General features: G+C 37.4%; 1 pseudogene; it reads left to right on the top strand.

The window, feature by feature from the left end:
• The first annotated feature begins 636 nt into the window (after positions 1-636).
• Positions 637-1,530, top strand: LOC132440374 (metalloendopeptidase OMA1, mitochondrial-like; annotated as a pseudogene).
• Positions 1,531-21,255: the final 19,725 nt, after the last annotated feature.

The following is a 21,255-nucleotide window of genomic DNA, read 5'->3' as shown; positions in this document are numbered from 1 at the left end:
GTAACACACTAGCTGTAACCTCACCAGACTGTCATTTAGTGCAAATGAACCATATAGTAAGTCAGTATCAGGGCCTGGGAATAAATCAGTGTGGTGAGTTGACTTTTCTGCTTGGAAACTTTTATTTCCATAGGATTTTCAATAACAAAAGAACAGGACGCCTCTAGAGTACCAGAAGTAAGGAAATTTGGATGACTACACAAAAATTACTGCATAGAATGACTCTTTTTCAAGGCACCTACTGATAAAAGAAGTTGTGTTCATCCCTGCTCTTTCAATATTGTGTCCTCCAAATTGTTCTCCCATAAGAGACATCAGGAGTTTCCACATTTCACAGTTTCAACTTGACCGATTCCTCTCTTATTGATAATTCTTAAACCAGTGCAGAAACTACTTGTAATCATTGTAAGTATTCAGGGAAATAAGGAAATGGTGGCAAATACTTCCTCCTAATCAGAAGGAACTATCTAAAGAAAGTATAAAGAAGACAAAAATTGGAAGTTATTACTTGGATTGCTACTTGCAGTTGTTTTATTTTACTCAGCTGGAGTAAGTCCAGTCATAGGAAAGAGCAAGCTACTATAATGGGGAAAAGAACATTTCAGAATTTTATCAGTACTGGAACATGAAACATGAATGGAAGAATTTTAAAATGATATGCTAACTCAGAAAGATGCCCCAAATCCCAATCCTTCCCTCCCTCACACCCTTCCCCCTTGGCATTTGGGATTAGCAGATGCAAACTAGTATATATAGGATTTATAAACAAGGTCCTACTGTATAGCACAGGGAACTATATTCAGTATCCCGTGATAAACCATAAAAGACAAGAATATGAAAAATAATATGTATATATAACTGAATCACTTTGCTGTATAGCAGAAATTAACATAACATTGTAAATCAACTATACTGCAATAAAATAAGAAAAAGAAAAACAACCAATACCACTGTTAAGGACAAGACGTGGTTTATCATCTAACTGAGCACAGTAAAGATATCCTAGGGATCTCTGAGATTATTCATGTGGTTGATTCCCCAGATAGATGCCTTTGTGATTCCAATTTTAGTATATGTGCTGAGCCAGCACTTCCTTTGTGATTCCAAATGGACAAATGTTTATCTTCACTGAGCTTTTACATAGTGGAACTGATATTCATCAACTTTTCTTCCTTCTGGGCTATGAAATAGAACGTGCAGTACTTTGGCAGGCTGCAATAAAAGACTAGCTTGATTGATTTATTGGATTTCTTAGGTTTGATTTTTCACACAGTGATTTGGGCCGTTTGTCCTTGAGATAGTTGGGCACTTTTGAGAAAGTCCGCATTGCAAGAGTATATGTTTGATTGACCAAACAGTAGAATATTAGAGGCTGCAGTTGACAAAATTGGACTATAGTTTGCTGCAAAGTCTTGTGTGGATGTCAGAGCCAGTCCAGTGTTTCAGAAGCAGATGAAATTTGCAGGTAGCCTCCATGGTCATCCCAAGTTTCCAGAATGGTTATGCACACACCCTTCTCATGGAAATTGAGCTGAGCACTTTGATTGATTCTTACCACTGGCTCTCTGTAATTGCCTACTGCTTTCTGGACCAGACCCTCAATTACTATTCAAACTTGGCATGAAGCATTTTCTTGAAGAAGCGGAAAAAGAAGACCTAAATATCACTGTTAAAAAAATGGATACTCTTCCCATTTAAAAACAGGAGCAAATGCCATTAACATACAGAGTTGAGAAAAAAGACTGGAAGTTGATTTGAAATGTTTGAGTCACAGGACGTGTAGAATGCAGCAATCTATCATTTTTATATTACTTTATTAAAAATGTTTGACATGAAAACAAAAGTAGATAGTCTGGGTCAAGCCATCTATGTTACAGGCGTTAACTAAATTCCTCTGATGTATTTATTTTTTATGAAACACTGATTATTTTAATCTATTTTAAAATTTTTCAATGAGAAAAATGTCACAGAATAAATTTATATTACACTTTAAAAAAAGTATTAATTGCATCTCTACTGTGTGCAAGGGATTACTCTAAGCCTGTGGGGAAAGTGACCCAGAAATCAATCCATCCTTGCAGAAAGCCTGTTACTCAGTCTCTGAAAAATCAAGCAGCTCAGTCTTTAGCCTCCATTTGGAGGATGCCATGCACCTGGCTCGAGAGTGGAAGAGAAGCTAAAGATACCTTGGGGTATTGTCTTGATATTTAAGAAAACATTCAAAATTAGGTCTTTTGCTCAATTAGCAGACCACCTCAATGAAAAGATACTCCTTCAAGTGAACATATTTACCACTTAATTAGAGATCTTACCAGAACCTGTTTTTCCTTATGTCTTTTGTTTGCCAAATTCCTTTTGCTTTACTTTTCAATGGATGGTAGCTATTCTCTCACAAATGCTGTGCCCAGAGTGGGGAAACAACATTCCTACACCTTTTCTTTATCTTTCTATGCTTAATTTTTTTAACAGAACTTCTTTTTTAGAGCAATTTTAAGTTCACAGTGAAATTGAATGGAAAGTACAGAGTTTCTATTGTGTCCCCTGCTCCCCTCTCCCACATACTCCCTCCCCTGCCATCAACATTTCACACTGGAGGGGTATATTTGTTATAATCAATGAGCCTACACATCATTATAACCCAAATCCACAGGTTATATTAGACACGCTTATGGTGTTTACATTCTATGCATTTTGACAAATACAAAATGACACGTATCTACCATTATAGTATCGTATAGAATAGTTACACTGCCCTAAAAATCCTCTGTGCTCTGTCTATTCATCCTTCCCGGGCCCCCAACCCCTGGCAACCACTGATTTTTTTACTGTCTCCATACTTGTGCTTTTTTCCAGAATGTCATATAGCTAAATCATATAGTATGTAGCTTTTTCACTTAGTAATATGCATTTAAATTTCCTTCATGTCTTTTCACAGCTTGATAGCTCATTTCTTTTTAGTGCTGAATAATATTCTGTTGTATGGACGTACCACAGTTGATTTATCCATTCATTTACCGAAAGACATCTTAATTGCTTCCACATTTTGGCACTTATGAATAAAGCTGCTATAAACATTTGTGTGCAGGTTTTTGTGTGGACACAACTTTTCAACTCATTTGAATAAATACTAAGGAGGGTGATAGCTGGATAGTGTGATGTAAGATTATGTTTAATTTTGTAAGAAATTGCCAACCTATCTTCTAATGTGGCTGTACCATCTGGCTTTCCCACCAGCAATAAATGCGTGTTCCTGTCGCTCCACATTTGTGTATTGTTAATGTGCTAGATTTTGGCCAATCTAATAGGTATGTAGTGGTATTGCATTGTTGTTTTAATTTGTAATTCCTTAATGACATATAACGCAGAGCATCTTTACAAGTGCTTGTTTGCCATCTGTATATCTTCTTTAGTGAGATATCACTTCAGAGATTTTGCCTTTTTTTCTTTTTTTTTTGCGGTACGCGGGCCTCTCACTGTTGTGGCCTCTCCTGTTGCGGGGCACAGGCTCCGGACGCGCAGGCTCAGCAGCCATGGCTCACGGGTCCAGCCGCTCCTAGGCACGTGGGATCTTCCCGGACCGGGGCACGAATCCGTGTCCCCTGCATCGGCAGGCGGACTCTCAACCACTGCACCACCAGGGAAGCCCGATTTTGCCCACTTTTTACTCAAGTTTGTCCATTTTCTTATTGTTGAGTTTCAAGAGTTCTTTCCATATTTCAGATAACAATCTTTAACAGATATGTCTTTTGTAAACATTTTCTCCCAGTCTGTGACTTGTCTTCTCATTCTCTTGATCTTTATTTTTTATATATGTTTTCTATGTGTAGAGGAAACATGGGTTTATTTACGAAATTTTGGGTAATATAGATAATTTATATGGGAAAAGTGATACATAAAATGTCCTCCGTCGTAACTGGCTTGTTATCTGGTCTATCACTAAAGGACCCTCAACTTTACAGGAAGCCAAGTAATGTTTCCTTCAGGCGGGACAGACACACAGACAAACTAGGAGCTCTCAGAATAAAAAAGAATATTCCTGCAACTATAGGGTAGGTCAGGCTAAACCTGGAGAAGTAAACTGAATAATTATTTGTTCTTAATATCTATAGGCAAGCTGATAGAGACAATTAGATATTTCTGGCACACAAATTATTACCCCAGAGGACATACAAAATCTCCAGAAAAGGAGTCATTTTTGACTCCTAGTATACTTTAGGACTATTTTATTAACCACACCCTAGGAAGTTCTTCATGTATTATCAGCAGTTCTTAACTGTGCTCATGTAAATAAAGAGGCAAGTAAAACAAAATACCAAATGAATCATACTGATTCAGAAGATTGTCAAATTAATGAATGCTGTGAAATCTTTGCCTTGAGACAAGAACTTGAACACAAGCAGAACTAAGATCTGACCCTGCTCTCATAGAAGTCAGGACTCCACATACTATGTCAGAGAGAGAGAGAGAGAGAGAAACATTTGCACTCTGAGACAAACCAAAGCAAAATAAAACAAATAAAATAAGCACACAGAAAAGTATTATTCTGTCAATCACTAGCTCCAAAATAAATACAAACTTGAACTTTTTCCTACAATGTTAATTAAACAAACATTACCCTTGTAGATATAATAATTATGTGAAAAGAACTGCTGTTTTTTCCCTCCATGAAAAGAAAATCAATAATCTTTGTAATCCTTATAAGATCTTTTTTCCTTTAAATTTTATTTGTATTAAAAAAATGTCTGACATCTTCCATGTTACAATTACAAAATTAAAACCAGTATTTAAAAATAAAACAGAATTGAAATAGTACAGACCAAAAACAAGTGTCTGGCACAGGATCCCAAGCTATTAACTTGACAACATGTTTCTTGAGCACCTTTGCCATACTAGGCACTAGGAATGAATCTGTGAACAAAAATACAGTGACAAAAACATAAGGGGGTGAACATGAAGCATGATGACATTTCACATCAGATGGTTAGAGAAAATCTCTCAGATAAAGTGAGATCTGAGCAGAGATGTGAATAAAAGAGAAAGTTAAACAAGCAGAAACCTGACAAGAAGATTTCTAGTACAATGAACATTCAAATCCCTGAGGAGTTTGCCATATTGAAGGTACAGCATAGAGGCCAGCATGGCTAGACCAGAGTGAGAGAGGCTGAAAGTAGCTTGAGATGGGCCAGAGCCAGATCACATAGAACTTTGTAGGTCATGGCCAAGATTTCAGATTTTCTTCAATTTAATGAGAAGCCATTGGTACTCAACAAATATTTGTAATTGATTGGAGCAATAATATATCAGGGGGGAAAAAAGCTCTTAGTGTTGATACACATTTTCAATGGTCATCTAATCCAAGATTTCTCAGTCTTGGCACTATTGACATTTTGACCTAAACAATTGTTGTAGAGGCAGTGCTATGCATTGTAGGATGTTTAGCAACATCTCTGGCCTCTATCGCTCCATGGCGGTAACATACTTCTTCCAACTGTGGCAAACAAAACTGTCTTCAGACGATGACAAATGTCCACTTGCCGCAGTTGAGAACCACTGATCTAATCCAATCCATTTTACAGACTGAGTAGCTGTGAGGTTAAATCACTTACTTTAGGAAAACAAAGTCAGTTCTACCATTAAAGAAGAAACTAATAAAATTAGACACACACACATGCACACATATATGTTTTTAAACACATATAAAACACATCATCTAGTGTTTTCAACTACCTTGTGAGAGTGTTACCTTTATTCCCATGTATAGATAAATCACTTGACCCTCAGAAAGGTGAAGTGATTTGAAGTCCACTCGTGGCTTGAACTCAGATCTCTAAATTTCTGTCTACTTTAGTACTAAACTGTCAACTTAGGATGCATTTGAGAAGACAATAACAGAAGCTTCCTTGAGTGTTTTAGCAGAGCGTCATTCAATGCCAATTCAAGAGATTGGGAGACAGGGACCCCTGGTCGTCCAATCCCACTTTACTAGAAAGGAGAAATAAAAAAGAATTGGAAAGTTAATGCAAATTCTCATTTCCATTTGTTTAATCTAAAAATAGTACGAAAGATCTTACTCTATGACTGTGCCATACACCTGGGCTGCTTTGTGGTTTTTTGTTTGTTTGTTTGGTTGGTTGGTTTTTTTGGCGGTACACGGGCCTCTCACTGTTGTGGCCTCTCCCGTTGCGGAGCACAGGCTCTGGACGCGCAGGCTCAGTGGCCATGGCTCACGGGCCCAGCCGCTCCGCGGCATGTAGGATCTTACCGGACCGGGGCACGAACCCGTGTCCCCTGCATCGGCAGGCGGACTCTCAACCACTGCGCCACCAGGGAAGCCCGGCTGCTGTGCTTTGACCAGAAGTTGTTTCAAAGGGGCCTGTCTGAAACCGTATTGAAAGGAAATTCTCAGTCTCTGTGGTCTTCAATGAGAGAGGTGCTTATTCTACTTGTTTCTAATTCACCAGAGGTTTTATTACTTCAACTCCCGACAGATTATTGGGTGGATCTGGTAGGAGGGTTTCAAATCAAAACAATTTGTGGGTTGGGGGTTTAGAGTTTGTAGGACTATTATTTTCTCTGTCCTCCTCTTGAGAGAGACTGATGTGTCCAGGAAGCTGAGAGAGGCCTCTCTGCATCTCTGTTTACGGTACAGTATTGTGCCCTGATGGATGCATTCCTAAGTTGCTAAGTAACATAGAGGACTGGCATGGGGAGTGGGGCAGCGGTAGGAATGAGTGGCACAATAGCATTAAGATAGAAAGAAGGCTGGGCAGAAACTGTTGGTGTCTCGCTCACGTCACATCAAATTTACTTCCACACACAGATGTCTGCTTACTACGAATCCCTGTGTCTCTGACCAAGGACTTCTTTTCACTGCTACAAAATGCCCTGGCGAGAGCAAGTACTAACAAAATCTTCTAAATACAGCTCTCAGATTTAAGAATAGCATTCATGCATAATTCTTATAACCTGGCATTCTAAGTGAGTGAAAAATAAAAGAAATATTAGAGACCACACCAATAGGTAGAATGTGGCTTTATCATGGTAGCTTATTTAAGACCAAGAAGTGGAGGTGGTGAATGTGGGGAGGTGGTATCAGCCCGCCCATCTGCATAATGACTCACATAAATCTGAGTCTTCCAGGCTGACATGATATTTATGGTGCATCCTCTGTTAAAAGTGGCCAGATATGAATGCTAAGTATGAATTCACAGAGAGATATGAATGGACCAACAAATGGTCCAGTACAAAATTGAAAGCCTTTGCTTTTTTAAACAATTTTTAAATTGAAGTATAGTTGATTTACAATATCTTGTAAGTTTCAGTTGTAAAGCACAGTGATTCAGTTATATAGTTATATATCTATAATATAGTGTATAGATTCTTTTTCATATTCCTCTCCATTATGGTTTATTACAGGATACAGAATATACTTCGTGTGCTATAGAGTAGGACATTGTTGTTTATTTTATATGCAGTAGTTTATATCTGCTAATTCCAAACTTTTAATTTATCCCTCCCCCCTTTCCCCTTTGGTAACCATAAGTTTATTTTCTGTGTCTGTGAGTCTCTTTCAGCTTTGGAAATAAGTTCATTTGTGTCTTTTTTTTCCTTTTAGATTCCACATGTAAGTGATATCATATGATATTTGTCTTTCTCTGTCTGACTTCACTTAGGATGATAATCTCTAGGTCTATCCATGTTGCTGCAAATGGCATTATTTCATTCTTTTTTATGGCTGAGTAATATTCCATTGTGTGCGTGTATGTGTGTGTGTGTGTGTGTGTGTGTGTGTGTGTGTATACACATACACATAAATATATATACATACCACATTTTCTTTATCCATTTATCTGTTGATGGACGTTTAGGTTGCTTCCTTGTCTTAGCTACTGTAAATAGTGCTGTGATGAACATTGAGGTGCATGTATCTTTTCAAATTAAGGTTTTCTCTGGATATATGCCAAGAGTGGGATTGCAGGATCACATGGTAACTCTATTTTCAGCTTTTTAAGGAACTTCCATACAGTTCTCCATAGTGGCTGCATCAATTTACATCCCCATCAACAGTGCAGGAGGGTTCCTTTTTCTCTACACCCTCTCCAGCATGCTTTTACTTCTGTTATGTTTGCACACACAAGTAGAGCTTCCTTCCAATTTAGCTCGCACAGGGAAAGTGAGTTAGGCTAAGCTGGAGGACAGGATCAAGTACTCATGCTTTGGAGGGAAAAGCAGTGATCCTGGGGACAGGTGGAAGGGAAATCCATGGGGAAGCAAAGAGCAAAATCCACACACAGCTGGATTCATGTGTGACAGAGGCTTTCTCTGTGTTCCCAGGGTCATGGTTTGAACATGAGTTATTTAACCTGGGCTGCTGATCCAGCCTCTCCGTTCACCAGGGTGACTGGTAAGGAAGCTGAAACAAAGCAAACAGCAGGCCAGTCCTCACTCACTTCCCCAGTGATGGGTGCAATGCATTCTAATGGTTGTTTCAACTATGATCCTCCCTGGGCCACACAGGAACTAGCCTGAGCAAGACAGAGTGACGTAAAGAAATAAAGTGACTTTCCTATAGCACTGAGTTGTCCTTCTTGCTGGAGAAACAGATATTCCTCATTCTAGAAAAATCCGACACATAAATATCTAAGCATTCAGAGCACTTGCTTTGTTTTACAAAGTGATTCACAGCAGGTTCCCATTAAACTACCAGTGGAGAAATAGCCAGATAGGTTTATCGGATGCCTATAAGTAAGGCAAGGGGCATTTCATAAGCTTTTCCTACAAATTAAAAATGAAGGTTATCCTATAGGATCTAACCATATTTGATATTTAAGAATCAACGTAATATTCAACTTGATAGTGATATTAAGTTTAATAATATTGAACAATTGACTTAATATTCAACTTAATAGTATTGATATTAAACTAGACTTTCCAGTATGTGGCCTTTTTTAGCATGGATTTTTCTGGAGAATCAAAAAAAAAAATTATTTGTGAAGAAAAAGAATCACCAGAGCCTAGTGTTGTGATTCTGTTTAATTTTAAACACTCATTCAGAACAACATCAAGATTTCTTTTTCCCCCTTCTTTTCCTGTTCTCATGATTGATTTATAGATTAGGAAAATTGCCAATCTAATAATTTAAAATTCCATTTCTCCATTTCTGAACTGTTTCTCTGCTATGATACATAGGATGGATATTGGCCATAGGCCATACATTTATCTTCTAATTCCAACATCTCCCTCTTAGAGAGACCTCTAACTCCATCCCTACTGGAAGGGTAACCTTGAATCCAGGTTCACTGAAGCCTACATCCAAGTTGATCCTAATGGGACACTGCAAATGAGAGCAAAGTGTTCTTATTTTGGAGAACAGCAACTTAGTGGCCAAAAAAAAAACAGACCCACATTCTCTCTTCCTGAAATATCTTCACCTGGCTATGATCTATTCACTCCCTCATCTTCAAAACAATTTCTCCAATGTTACTATTATAGTAAGGCTGTTTCTAACCACACTACTTGAAATAACTTTCACTAGTACAGCCTATCTTGCAGATTTACCTCTTTTTCATCTTTCAGCACACTATGCATTTATTTAATTGTTATGTTTATCTTTTTTTCACCCCCAATAAAGGGTGCCTTTCACAAGGTCAGAGATTCTTGTCTGTTTTCTTCATTGCTATTTCCTTGGCTCCAGAGAGCGTGTAGCTTGTAATAGGCACTCAACACATGTAGAATATAAATGAATGAAAATTGCCATTATTCCTATTTTATACCTGAAAAAATAACAGCGGCGCTTGGGAAGGACAAATAATTTGTCAGCTGTATGGCTAGTGAAAGGTAAAGCAGTTCTGAAGCCCCACAGTCTGTCTGCCTTCAAGCGCATGCCTCACTGATTACACTACATTGTTTTACAAGCTCTTCTCTGACTGTAATCATTCCACTTGCTAGATGGGCATTTTGTTTGGTTGTAAAGAAAATCCATTCTTTGGGCTTTTCGTTTCCTATCATTTCCTTATTAGTGGCCTAATTGACAAAGCCAGGGGTGTACTAGGTTCATATGTCATGAAGAAAAAACAAAACAAAACTATTTTGTGGGTTTGTTTTAATGTTAGGTTCACAAAGTGCAAAACAAGCTAGCCAAAAAATTTTGCATTATTTTGGAAACCCTTGCATAATCCATAGGGAAACAAAATACAAATGTTCTGGTTATTTTACATGGGGTTTCAATAATATTTGATGACTAGAGTCCGTAGGGCTTTTTCAAAAATAAGCAATGGGAAGTTGGGCTGAGTTAAGAGAGAAAGAGTTGCAACCCCTCCTGCACAATGCTCAATCTCAACAAGCTGCCTAATAAACCTTCTATGAAAGATTTTAAAATATGGCGACTTCTTTTATAAATCTCATAACATCAAAAATATCTTGAGATAAAAATGTTCCAAGTTCTAAATCTATGTAACAAACTACTGTTCCACCTAACTATGGGGGCGGTGGATTATTCTTCTTGGAGGACAATCATCCATCAAAAATAGGCCCCCTTCTCCCTGCTCATATCTTTTTTTGTTTGTTTGTTTGTTTGTTTTTGCGGTACGCGGGCCCCTCACTGTTGTGGCCTCTCCCGTTGCGGAGCACAGGCTCCGGACGTGCAGGCTCAGCGGCCATGACTCACGGGCCCGGCCGCTCCGCGGCATGTGGGATCTTCCCGGACCGGGGCACGAACCCGTGTCCCCTGCATTAGCAGGCAGACTCTCAACCACTGCTCCACCAGGGAAGCCCCCTGCACATATCTTTGAAGCTCCACAGGAGCCAGTCCCAACCTGGACTGACAAAATGCCAAGTGCCTAAGGACGAAGAGGTTCTCTCTACACCATTAGCGCCCTCATTTCTGGAGTCAATGAGCTCACCTCTTACAAAACTTGAAACCACAAGATCCATCTCCTGCCCTATAGCATAAAAAGGCCCTGTGAAGACTCAGGAATTATGACAAAGGCGTCTTTTTTTGTTGGTTCCATTTCAAAGAGTAACATGCACTTTCAGACTGGCGTTCTTGCTCTTGTTAACGTACCTCTAGATGATCAATGTCTCTTGTATCTGCAATGTTATTTATTAGGTTGAAAATTAAAATAGAAATTTAAAAATTTAAAAATTCAAATTAGAACAGGAAAAGATACTCCTAGTAATATACGACAACTTATCCAGTTCTAAGTCTCTAGTGGATGGATGTTTAATCAATCTAAACATGACATATAAACTTTGAAAACTACCTCAAGAATCACTTTCTCCAAGAAACTAAAATAAAAATTGCTTGCAGTGTGTAGGTATATGGTTTTAAATGTTGATAAGTCTGGGATGTCAATTTATGAGTAGCTTAGTAACTTAACTATGCCATGTGATAGCTGGTATAGTGAAAAGAGATGTTGAAATATAAAACAGCTGTGTTGGAATCACAGCTCTTTCAAGCCTAGGTTTTAAAATTGAGATTAATAATTGTTACTCTAAAGGATTGTTGCAACTGTTTGTGAATAATTATTGATAAGTGAATTTCTTCCGAAAATGTAGAAAATAAGGCTATGAGGTTTTGTTTAAAAACACAAGAATTGAAATTGTAGAGTTTTATGATGAAGAGTGACATCTTGGTATTTTTTTTCTGAAAAGGATAATTATTTAAATATGTAGTTATATTTAATGTGAAATCTATAAGACAACTCAATCTCTTTACAATTTATGGATGAGGAAATATGCTGCCCCTGTACAGTATGTATTGGGAATCTGTGGTATTGCTAAATAATCCTATCATAGATAAATTACCTAGTACATTTTAATTGTTATTTGATGAATTGTCTTCCTAAAATATTTTATATTTTTACCATTTTGTATTTATATTTGCTAGTAGTGACACTTATGGAAAAATACTCTACCTATCAGTGAAGTGGTCACAATCTGTGAGGTTGGAAAAAAAAGGAGGAAGCCACGAATATTATATTCAATCTCTGATAAGAGAATAGCTATGCCAAAGTGTTGCTTTAATCTGGGATATTTTCCTCTAAAATTCAGCTTCAACTAAGACAACATACTTCCCAGCCTTTTATAATAAAAGTTAGCAATTTTAATGTTTTTTTTTCCTTTTTAGACCCAGAAATGTATCAGTAAATTGGGCCTTATAGAAGCCAATCAAGGTATAGGTACATGCCGACAGGCTGATTGACTCAGACACATAAATTTACTGCTGAGAACTCTGACCATAATTTCATTTCAGTTCAATGCACATTTACTCATCAAGGCCCTGAGCTATGTGTTTGCAGTAGAATTCTAAATATAGCCGATGGACCCTGGATGAGTTTACTGAATTACAGAAGAGATACTCCAACAAAGAAATAATTCAAAATAAGGTAGGAGATATAATCGTTTTCAGAGACAATTAATGGGAACATGGTGCAGCACTGACTAATCCTTAAAAAATCAGGGAGAAGTTAGATATATTTAAAGGCTCATTTTATTTCATATATATATATACATATACGTACATACATATATACATACATACATATAGATCTATATATGTGTGATATATATTATATATTCTTATCTGTGGAAAAATGAAGGGTGGATTAGCAGTCTTCTCCAGGTAATAAAAGTGATGGAAACATCCTTAGTTTCTTCAACTGCTCTGTGTTAAACCCTTATTGATCACCTTTTAAGTAGAATAAAAGGGATCAGTGGGATTACCGTGAAGGGCAGGGAGTCTTGAAGACTAAAAGTAGAGCTCACATGTCATGTATATACTGCCTTAAACATTGTTTTGTTTAATATGATTTAAAATGAAAAATGAAACATTGAAGTCCAATAAGATTTTTTTTTTTCGTAATCGAGGTTGTTTTAAAATCCAAGACCAGTAAGTTACTGTGAGCTTCCTGCTGTGGTTAACTGTGAATAACCTTCACAGTTAAATCTCACAGACTGACAAAGTTTAGGCAGCTAGGATACATGATCCAGCTCTCCTGGCCTTATCTTACGTTTGGATCTGTTCACCTTTACAAAGTCACTCATCATGAGATTGACAAAGAGCCCGGTCCTCTCAAATTCCCAGTGTTTACTATAAACACAGGAAGTTCATAATTTTCAGAATTAAGCCTCACATGGAGCCTGTCTTCCGTGGGATGAATTCTGAAATTTCACAAACAACCCAAGTGAAAAATACTTGGAAGAACATGTACGCTGATGAATATCGTACTGATTCAAGCCCCATTAATTTAGAATCTGGAGTCATTCAAAGATTCTGTGTGACATACATCTTTTTATCTGCCTATGAAGAAAAATCTGATAAGCAAGTCAATAGTGCAAATAAAAGTTCCCAAGAGATATCTGACATACAAGAACTGACCAACTGTCTTTAAGTCGCTTTCCAACATGTGTTGTTAATTGGTGTTTTGTTATTTTAAGATAATTGTCATCACATGCTAGGTGGTTATTATCTGTGAGTAATCTGAAAGCTTCTGAAAGGCAAAAAGATGCAAGTGTTTATTGTTCTATATCATACTCATATTAACTTGTAGAGCACCATTCATCAAATCTTAGTTGAAATACCACAAATGAAAGCCTGAGGGGTGAACAGGTAGACAGTCATGAGCCTGAAAACAAAGGTATTTGTTTGACTCATCTTCTGTCTGAACTTCTGTGGTTTACACTGAGGTAGAGCTTACAAAGACTTTCTCTGAAAGAGGAAAAAACCTATAAATGCTAAGAGCTACTTGCATGCTTTCATATACGTCATATTATTTATAATCCTCTAACAAACACATGAAGTACATTTAGTAATTTCCACTAAATTGTTGTTAAGCAAATATCTCAAGGTTGAATGATAGTAAGTGGGGAAACCCATCTATGAATCCCTTCTGTGGCCTCCAAGGTGTATGGTTCTTGCACTCTGTCACACTGCATCCAGGGCACTGTTATTCACCTATTAAGAGCTGCTAGGGGATGGCTCTTCATCCAGGCCTTCAGTAGAACCCTTATCACATTTTGTCATAGTGGTTTGTGTATCCATTTCCTGCACTAAAATACAACTTCTTTATGGGCCACAGACCTTGTCTTCTTCAAGTTGGTATCTAGAGAAAGCAGTATATATCTTAGCCACTAGTGTGGCTAAATAGATTTTGATTAAATTAATATATTCAGAATTAGATAAACTAACCCAGAAGCTAGTCTCCAGTTTTCTGGGAGTGATGTGGTACAGGAAAATGGGTTACATTTTGTAATGTTTATTTAAATACAAGAGCAAACTCTGTGGGCAGTGTTTCAATGCTGCTGATACTACCTGCCTTCCTCAGAAGACATCCTGTGAGTTCCACACACAGTGTAACAGGCAGAATTCCAAGTCCCCCAGAAATGCCTTAATCTTTTGAATACATAAATATATCTTTCTGGTGATTACGTATATTACACGGCAGAGTAGACCTTATGATAAGGGTGGGCCTAATCTAATCACATGAGCCACTTTAAAAGCAGAGAGTTTTCTCTGGCCAGTGGTAGAAGGAGGAAATCAGAGAGATTCAAAGCTTGAGGGGCGCTTGACTCACTGTTACTGGTGTGAAGATGGCGGGAACCACTGGAGAAGGAATGTGAGTGGCGTTAAAAAGCTGAGAGAGGCCCTACCGGACAGCCAGTGAGGAAACGGAATTCTGCCAACAGCCGGAATAACTTGGAAGAGGACCCCAAACTCCAGATGAGGTTGCAATCAGCCAACACCTTGGCATCAGCTTTGCGAAACCCCAAGCAGATAACCCTACAGAGCTCTGAACTAATAAATGGATGTTGTTTTAAACCCCCCCAAATTTGTGGTAACAGTAGAAAACCAATGCACAGGATGACACACTTTTTTCACGAGGACTAATTCCATAATAAATGATACTCACCATCCTCTTAAATGAAACTGTAATGAAACCTTTAAAATGAAAAATAAGTCGAGGACACAATCCCCATCCATTTCAAGGGGCTCAGCAGGAAAGACCTTCCTTACCCAGTTATAAATTCACATCGTGCAGCTATAGTTACTTTCCATCACATGACAATGAATGTATGCTCTAAGAATTTAATGTATTCTATAGGCTTCTGAGTGGCATCCATATTAAAGAGGCAAAAGCCTTTTGTGGGGAAGGGGGCTATTTTAATGATCTTTGAAAGAAGCTAAAGCCTTTTTTGTGGCCTTATTCAACTTCTCCCAAGACTTGCCTCAGACTCTGTCACATTGAGAAAATATACGTGACTTTCTTTTATTCTTTCATGTGTTTTGAGTTTAATAACATATGCTGTTTATATTTGGTTTCTATGGAGAGTTCCTTTTTGTCTTGTAAACAGTTGCAAAGTTTTACCTAGAGCTGTGTGGGTTTTCCCCACACACAGTTTTCTAGGTAAAACTTCTCCTCCCCTTGGAAAGTCTGAGTAGTTCCAAGGATTAAAAGCGGCTTAACTTCAGCCATGATTTGTAATAGATAAATGCAGTTCTTGCTCCATTTTGGCTCTTTGGGAGAGTCTGAAATTAACCTGTTGTCTTATTCTTTCCTCACTGTCTACGTCTTAATAGTCGCTCCTATTCAGGTTTCATTGACTTGTCAGAAAGTACTCGTAAGTGAATCTGCAATATGAAATAAGGCCCAAAGGTCAAGTTATTCTCCTTCCAAATGAGCTAGGTGCTTCTGGAAAGGGAAATCAACGCCTTTCTCTTAAGGAGAGTTACTGAACTACTCAGATAACACATGCTATTTCTTTGTGGTTACTAAATATCCTCATTTTTCAGGTTAGGGCACTGACACTCAAAGAGATTGAAACATTTGTCAAAAATCTGCAGATGCTAAGGATCTACACAGAGCTTAATCCAAGACAACTGTACATTGCTGGCACTTAGATAAGGGTTAGGCCTCATAAATTGCCACAGGACTACATACATGTTGTCTCCCAGGTAATGTTCTGTCCTTGACTCTGACACTTTGATATCTATTGTGAGAGAACATGATAGTTCCCTTGATCTCAACATCGAATATATTAGCTATAGAACTATATAGTCATCTGAATGCTTTTACTATTTCACCTAAGATTCTTCTTGAAAATAATATGTTCTATTATCCCCTCATGTTATAGGTCTGTGCTGTTTAGATTTTGGTTAAATTTCTGAAAATTAAATAAAAATTAAAATGTAGCTCTTCAGTCACACTAGCCACTTTTTGAGGGTTCGATAGCCACATGTGGCCATTGGATACCATACTGGATAATGCAGATTTACAGAACGTTTCCGTCTTTGCAACATGTGGACAACACCCTTATAGAGCCATAGTGACACTAATTAAACAGTGGGTGAATTGCTGGGTATGCACTGGAAATTTAAAAAGAAGTAAAGCGTCTTATTGAGCCTAAGGTCTATAGTGTTTCAAAGTTCACAGTTCTTTTATGCTACTAAACATTAAAAAGTGATTTTTTTCAGAGTTTCTTGTAGCAGGCCCTATCCAGTTCTATTTGAGAAAGATATGGGGGAGAACTTGCATTTCCTTTTATCACGGCTTCAGGTTTTAATCATATACCTTAACTGCCACCATGAATAGTACTCATCATTTTAAATTTCCTTCTTAAAATCAGTTTATCAAGTGCTCACTGAACCTAAAATTTGAAATATAAAGCTTAATTAGATAATATCCCCTAACCAACATTTACCTTTACTCCTAGCTAATTCCTAAGTATCCCTTGAGTCTCAGGACAAATGCCAATTTTTCTGGGAAGCCATTCCTGATTCTTTAGAAACTAAGTTAGGTGCCCTTGCTCTGCATACCCACCATAACTCAAACTTGTCTTATCATAATACTCATCTTCCCTTATTCTCAATTTTAATATCATCAGTTGCCTTTCCTCTCCACTTAAACAGTGAGCACCACATGGGCATGAGCTCTGCGTGCCCTGTTCATCATTGGATTTCAAACTCCTAGAGCAGCGTTGGGCACTTGGTAGGGATTTTTGACGTGTTTTACTCTTGAATAGGTTTTGAGTTTGTTTTGAGAATATAGGCAAAAGTTAGCTTTTTCAACATATTAGGTACCCTATCTACCCATCACAATATCATTTCTAACAACAGTTAAAAAAAATATTGACTTTAGTTACACTGAGAAAAATACTATGTCTTAGTTGTGTCTTCTAATGTAAAAACAAAAACAAAAAACATAATACAGAGCATTTTTTCCAGAAAATTTAAAGCAGCAGGAATAGCATGCTAAAAAGGGCATTGGAAGCAAAGGACCCAATTTAGATTTTTTTTTTTTTTCCTTTGGCTGCTGCCAGATTTACTTTGTGACCTTCATCCCATCAATAGATCTTTGTTCTCTAGCATCCTCACCTGTAAAATGGGCATCAGTAAGTCTACCCCACAGGGCTTCCAAAAGAATTAAATTAAATAATGCAGGATTAGTGTCAAATGCATAGTAGAATGCCCAACAAGTATCAGTGTCTTACCTGTTTTCATATACTTAGAGATTGACCCAAATTATTGGTAATTTGTTTTGTTTCATTTTTCTTCCTCTTCCTCTTTGGTTTCTTTTAGAGATTCTTAAAATTTATTTAATTTTCACTCTTTTTTGTGTGTGTATCTTAATATCAGATCTTCCTCTTTCAATCCATTTCTCTCCCAGTAGCATCCTCCCTTTGTCTGGCTCAGCTGATGACATACAGAATATAACTGAGCATTGACCTCTGGCACAAATAAGCATCTGTCATGCACATTTAGGGTATTACGTTGCCTGTAATCCCTTCCAGCTCACAATTCTAAATTACTTTTGAAATTTCTGTGTAATTTCAAGTTGGTAGGTTAAAATTGCAATTTTATTTTGGCAGATAATGTGTTTTAAAATGAGCTCTTCTTTATGTGTATATTAGTTTCCTCATATAGCCGAGTAACTTTTTGTTTGTCCTTAACCACACCAGAAATTAGAAACTATGACTTACTTGGCAAAAGTTCATTTACTTTCTGGAAGAAGCTTAAAATCTTACATTTATTTTGTATTGTGTTCATATTGTGCTGGTTGTAAAGGTACTGTGATGTCTTCGTTTTTTTTTTTTTTTTTTTTTTGGAAAAAAAAAGGAACGGAAGAAGTCCTTTGAAAGCCATTGCTTTCAAAATTATTACTTTCTTGAAAGTTATTTATTTTTCTTTTTTGCCCTTACTTAGCTTTTGATGTCTGTGGTAGTCTGAATGATGGATCTCCAAAGAAGGTCACATTCTGAGACTCAAAATCTGTGAATATGTTCTCTTTCGTGGCAAAAATGACTTTGCAAATGTGATGAATTTAAGGATACTGAAATGAGGGGATTATCCCAGATTATCCGGGTGGATTCAGTGTAATCACAAGGGTTTTTAAAAGAGGAAGGCAGGAGGGTCAGAATCAGAGACAGACACGTGACAATTGAAGCAGAGGTTGGAGTGATATAGGGCCATGAGCCAAGGTACGAAGGTTGGAAGATGGGAAAAGCAAGCAGCTTCTGTCCTGGAGCCTGCAGAATAAACAGAATTCTGACACCTTGATTTTAACCCTGTAAGACTCATTTCAGATTTCTGATGTCCAGAACTATAAGATAAAAATTTGTATTGATTTAAGCCATTAAGTTTTTGGTAATTCATTATGGCACCAGTATGAAACCAATACAATGTCTGAAAAAAGAGGATTTTTCTTTAATTGTTTCAAAAGTCAAAAACCAGCTAAAAACTCAAAAATGTACCTTTAATGTCAAAGTGGGCTACGTGTGCATATAAGCACACATCTTCCACAGACTGCTGGACCTGAGCATTTGAGTTGAAGGAATCCTTTATTCCTATAAGAAGGGGGCAGATACCAAGTATGTTCTGGAATGTGAGTACTAAATAGTTTGGCACAACCCTCTGAGAACTAATATATGGAGAATACATATGTACTTATATGTCTATTTTCAATTGTTTCTGAGCTAATATGCAAAGCTTTCCTTTCTTCCTATACTAAAAATCATTTGAGGAAAGCTTTGCTGTGCCCCAAATTTATTTGTTGACTGAGAGGCTTGGGGAGCTCAGTAGACATTTAAATAAACGAGGTTGAATGAAGTCAGTTTTGACAGCTGCAGTTAGGGACATTCTTGGGGGGAAAAGAAAGACAATTTTACATTTTAAGCATAGTCAAATTGCCCTATTAAACATCGAAAGCACACCCTTTGGGGGGAAAATAATTCTCTCCTCACTAGCTTCACTGACTTTTCATAATAGTATTAATGAAATTTAATCAAACAAAGTACATTACTAAGCAGTTAGCTTGGTTACCCTTGGGGGACCTGTGAAAATGTGTTTGGAACTTCACATGCCACGTAATAGCTCAATTTATTTTGGCCATTGTCATTGACTCTTGGGCTCATGAATTAAACCTCTCTGAGTCTGGGAACAATACGTGATTTTGAAGATTCTTTCCTATTCTAAACATTCATTGATGCTATGATTTCATTTTAACTTACTTTATAAAGCAAACAACCCAATCAAAAAGTGGGCAGAAGATCTAAATAGACATGTCTCCAAAGAAGACATACAGATGGCCAAAAAGCACATGAAAAGATGCTCAACATCACTAATTATTAGAGAAATGCAAATCAAAACTACAATGAGGTATCATCTCACACCAGTCAGAATGGCCATAATAAAAAAATCTACAAAAAATAAATGCTGGAGAAGGTGTGGTAAATTGGTACAGCCACGATGGAGAACAGTATGCAGGTTCTTTAAAAAACCAAGAATAGAGCTACCATATGATCCAGCAATCCCACTCCTAAGTATATACCTGGAGAAAACCATAATTGGAAAAGATACATGCACTCCAATGTTCATTGCAGCACTATTTACAATAGCCAGGACATGGAAGCACCTAAATGTCTATAAATGGATGAATGGGTAAAGATGTGGTACATATATACAATGGAATATTACTCAGCCATAAAAAAGAATGAAATAATGCCATTTGCAGCAACCTGGATGGACCTGGAGATTGTCATACTAAGTGAAGTCAGACAGAGAAAGACAGATATCATATGATATCACTTATATGTGGAATCTAAAAATAATAGTCAGGGCTTCCCTGGTGGCACAGTGGTTGAGAGTCTGCCTGCTGATGCAGGGGACACGGGTTCATGCCCCGGTCCGGGAAGATCCCACATGCCGCAGAGCCGCTGGGCCCGTGAGCCATGGCCACTGAGCCTGCACGTCCGGAGCCTGTGTTCTGCAACGGGAGAGGCCACAAAAGTGAGAGGCCTGCGTACCACAAAAAAAAAAAAAAAAAAAAAAAAAAAATGGTACAAATGAACTTATTTACAAAACAGAAATAGAGTCACAGATGTAGAAAACAAACTTGTGGTTACCAAAGGGGAAAAGATAGGGGAGGAATAAATTGGGAGATTGGGATTGACATATATACACTACTATATATAAAATAGGTAACTAATAAGAACCTACTGTATAGCACAGGGAACTCTACTCAATACTCTGTAATGACCTATATGGGAAAAGAATCTAAAAAAGAGCAGACATATGTATATGTATAACTGATCCACTTTGCTGTACACCTGAAACTAACACAACATTGTAAATCAACTATACTCCGATAAAAATTAATTTAAAAAAAACCAATTTGAGGAAAAATTAACAAACTCTAGCTAATATCAATACATAGCTTCCTAAGGAAATCTTCCCTGACTTCTCTGTGTTAAGTTTACGTGACCCCTCTGTGTTCCATTAACAACCTCAACAATCCTCTATTATACGCATGTCCATCTTTTATTCGAAATATCTCCTTATGGGTCTGCCTTTCTCTTTGGGCTATAAGCTCTCAAGGGCACAGATCAAGTCTAATTTGTTTTTGTTTATTATGGAACCTCAAATAAACACACAATATATTGTGTGTTTATATACATTTGCTGAACAGTTTCTTTCCCCACTCCCTTCCTCTTATTGAGGGTTATCAGATGCCTTCTCTGAGTCAAGTGAAATATCTTCTACTTAAATCTCTCACCCTTTTGTGTTCAACAGCGAAGGACTCTTCATAATACCCAATTTCCTGCTTTTTTTTTTTTTTTTTGGTTTCAAACACATCAAAACCCTTATACAATGATTTCAAGCCCCCTTTGTAATCTGTAAAAACAAACATCAAGAGTCCATGCTTTCTATCATTATCTAAGTCTCTGCCAGCCTTTCAGATTATTAACAATTAAGCCACTTTC

This window comes from Delphinus delphis, chromosome 17 (assembly GCF_949987515.2).
Source record: "Delphinus delphis chromosome 17, mDelDel1.2, whole genome shotgun sequence".
Taxonomy (NCBI): Eukaryota; Metazoa; Chordata; class Mammalia; order Artiodactyla; family Delphinidae; genus Delphinus; species Delphinus delphis.
The sequence above is the reverse complement of the archived record's forward strand: the minus strand, read 5'-3'. Positions and strand labels throughout refer to the sequence as shown.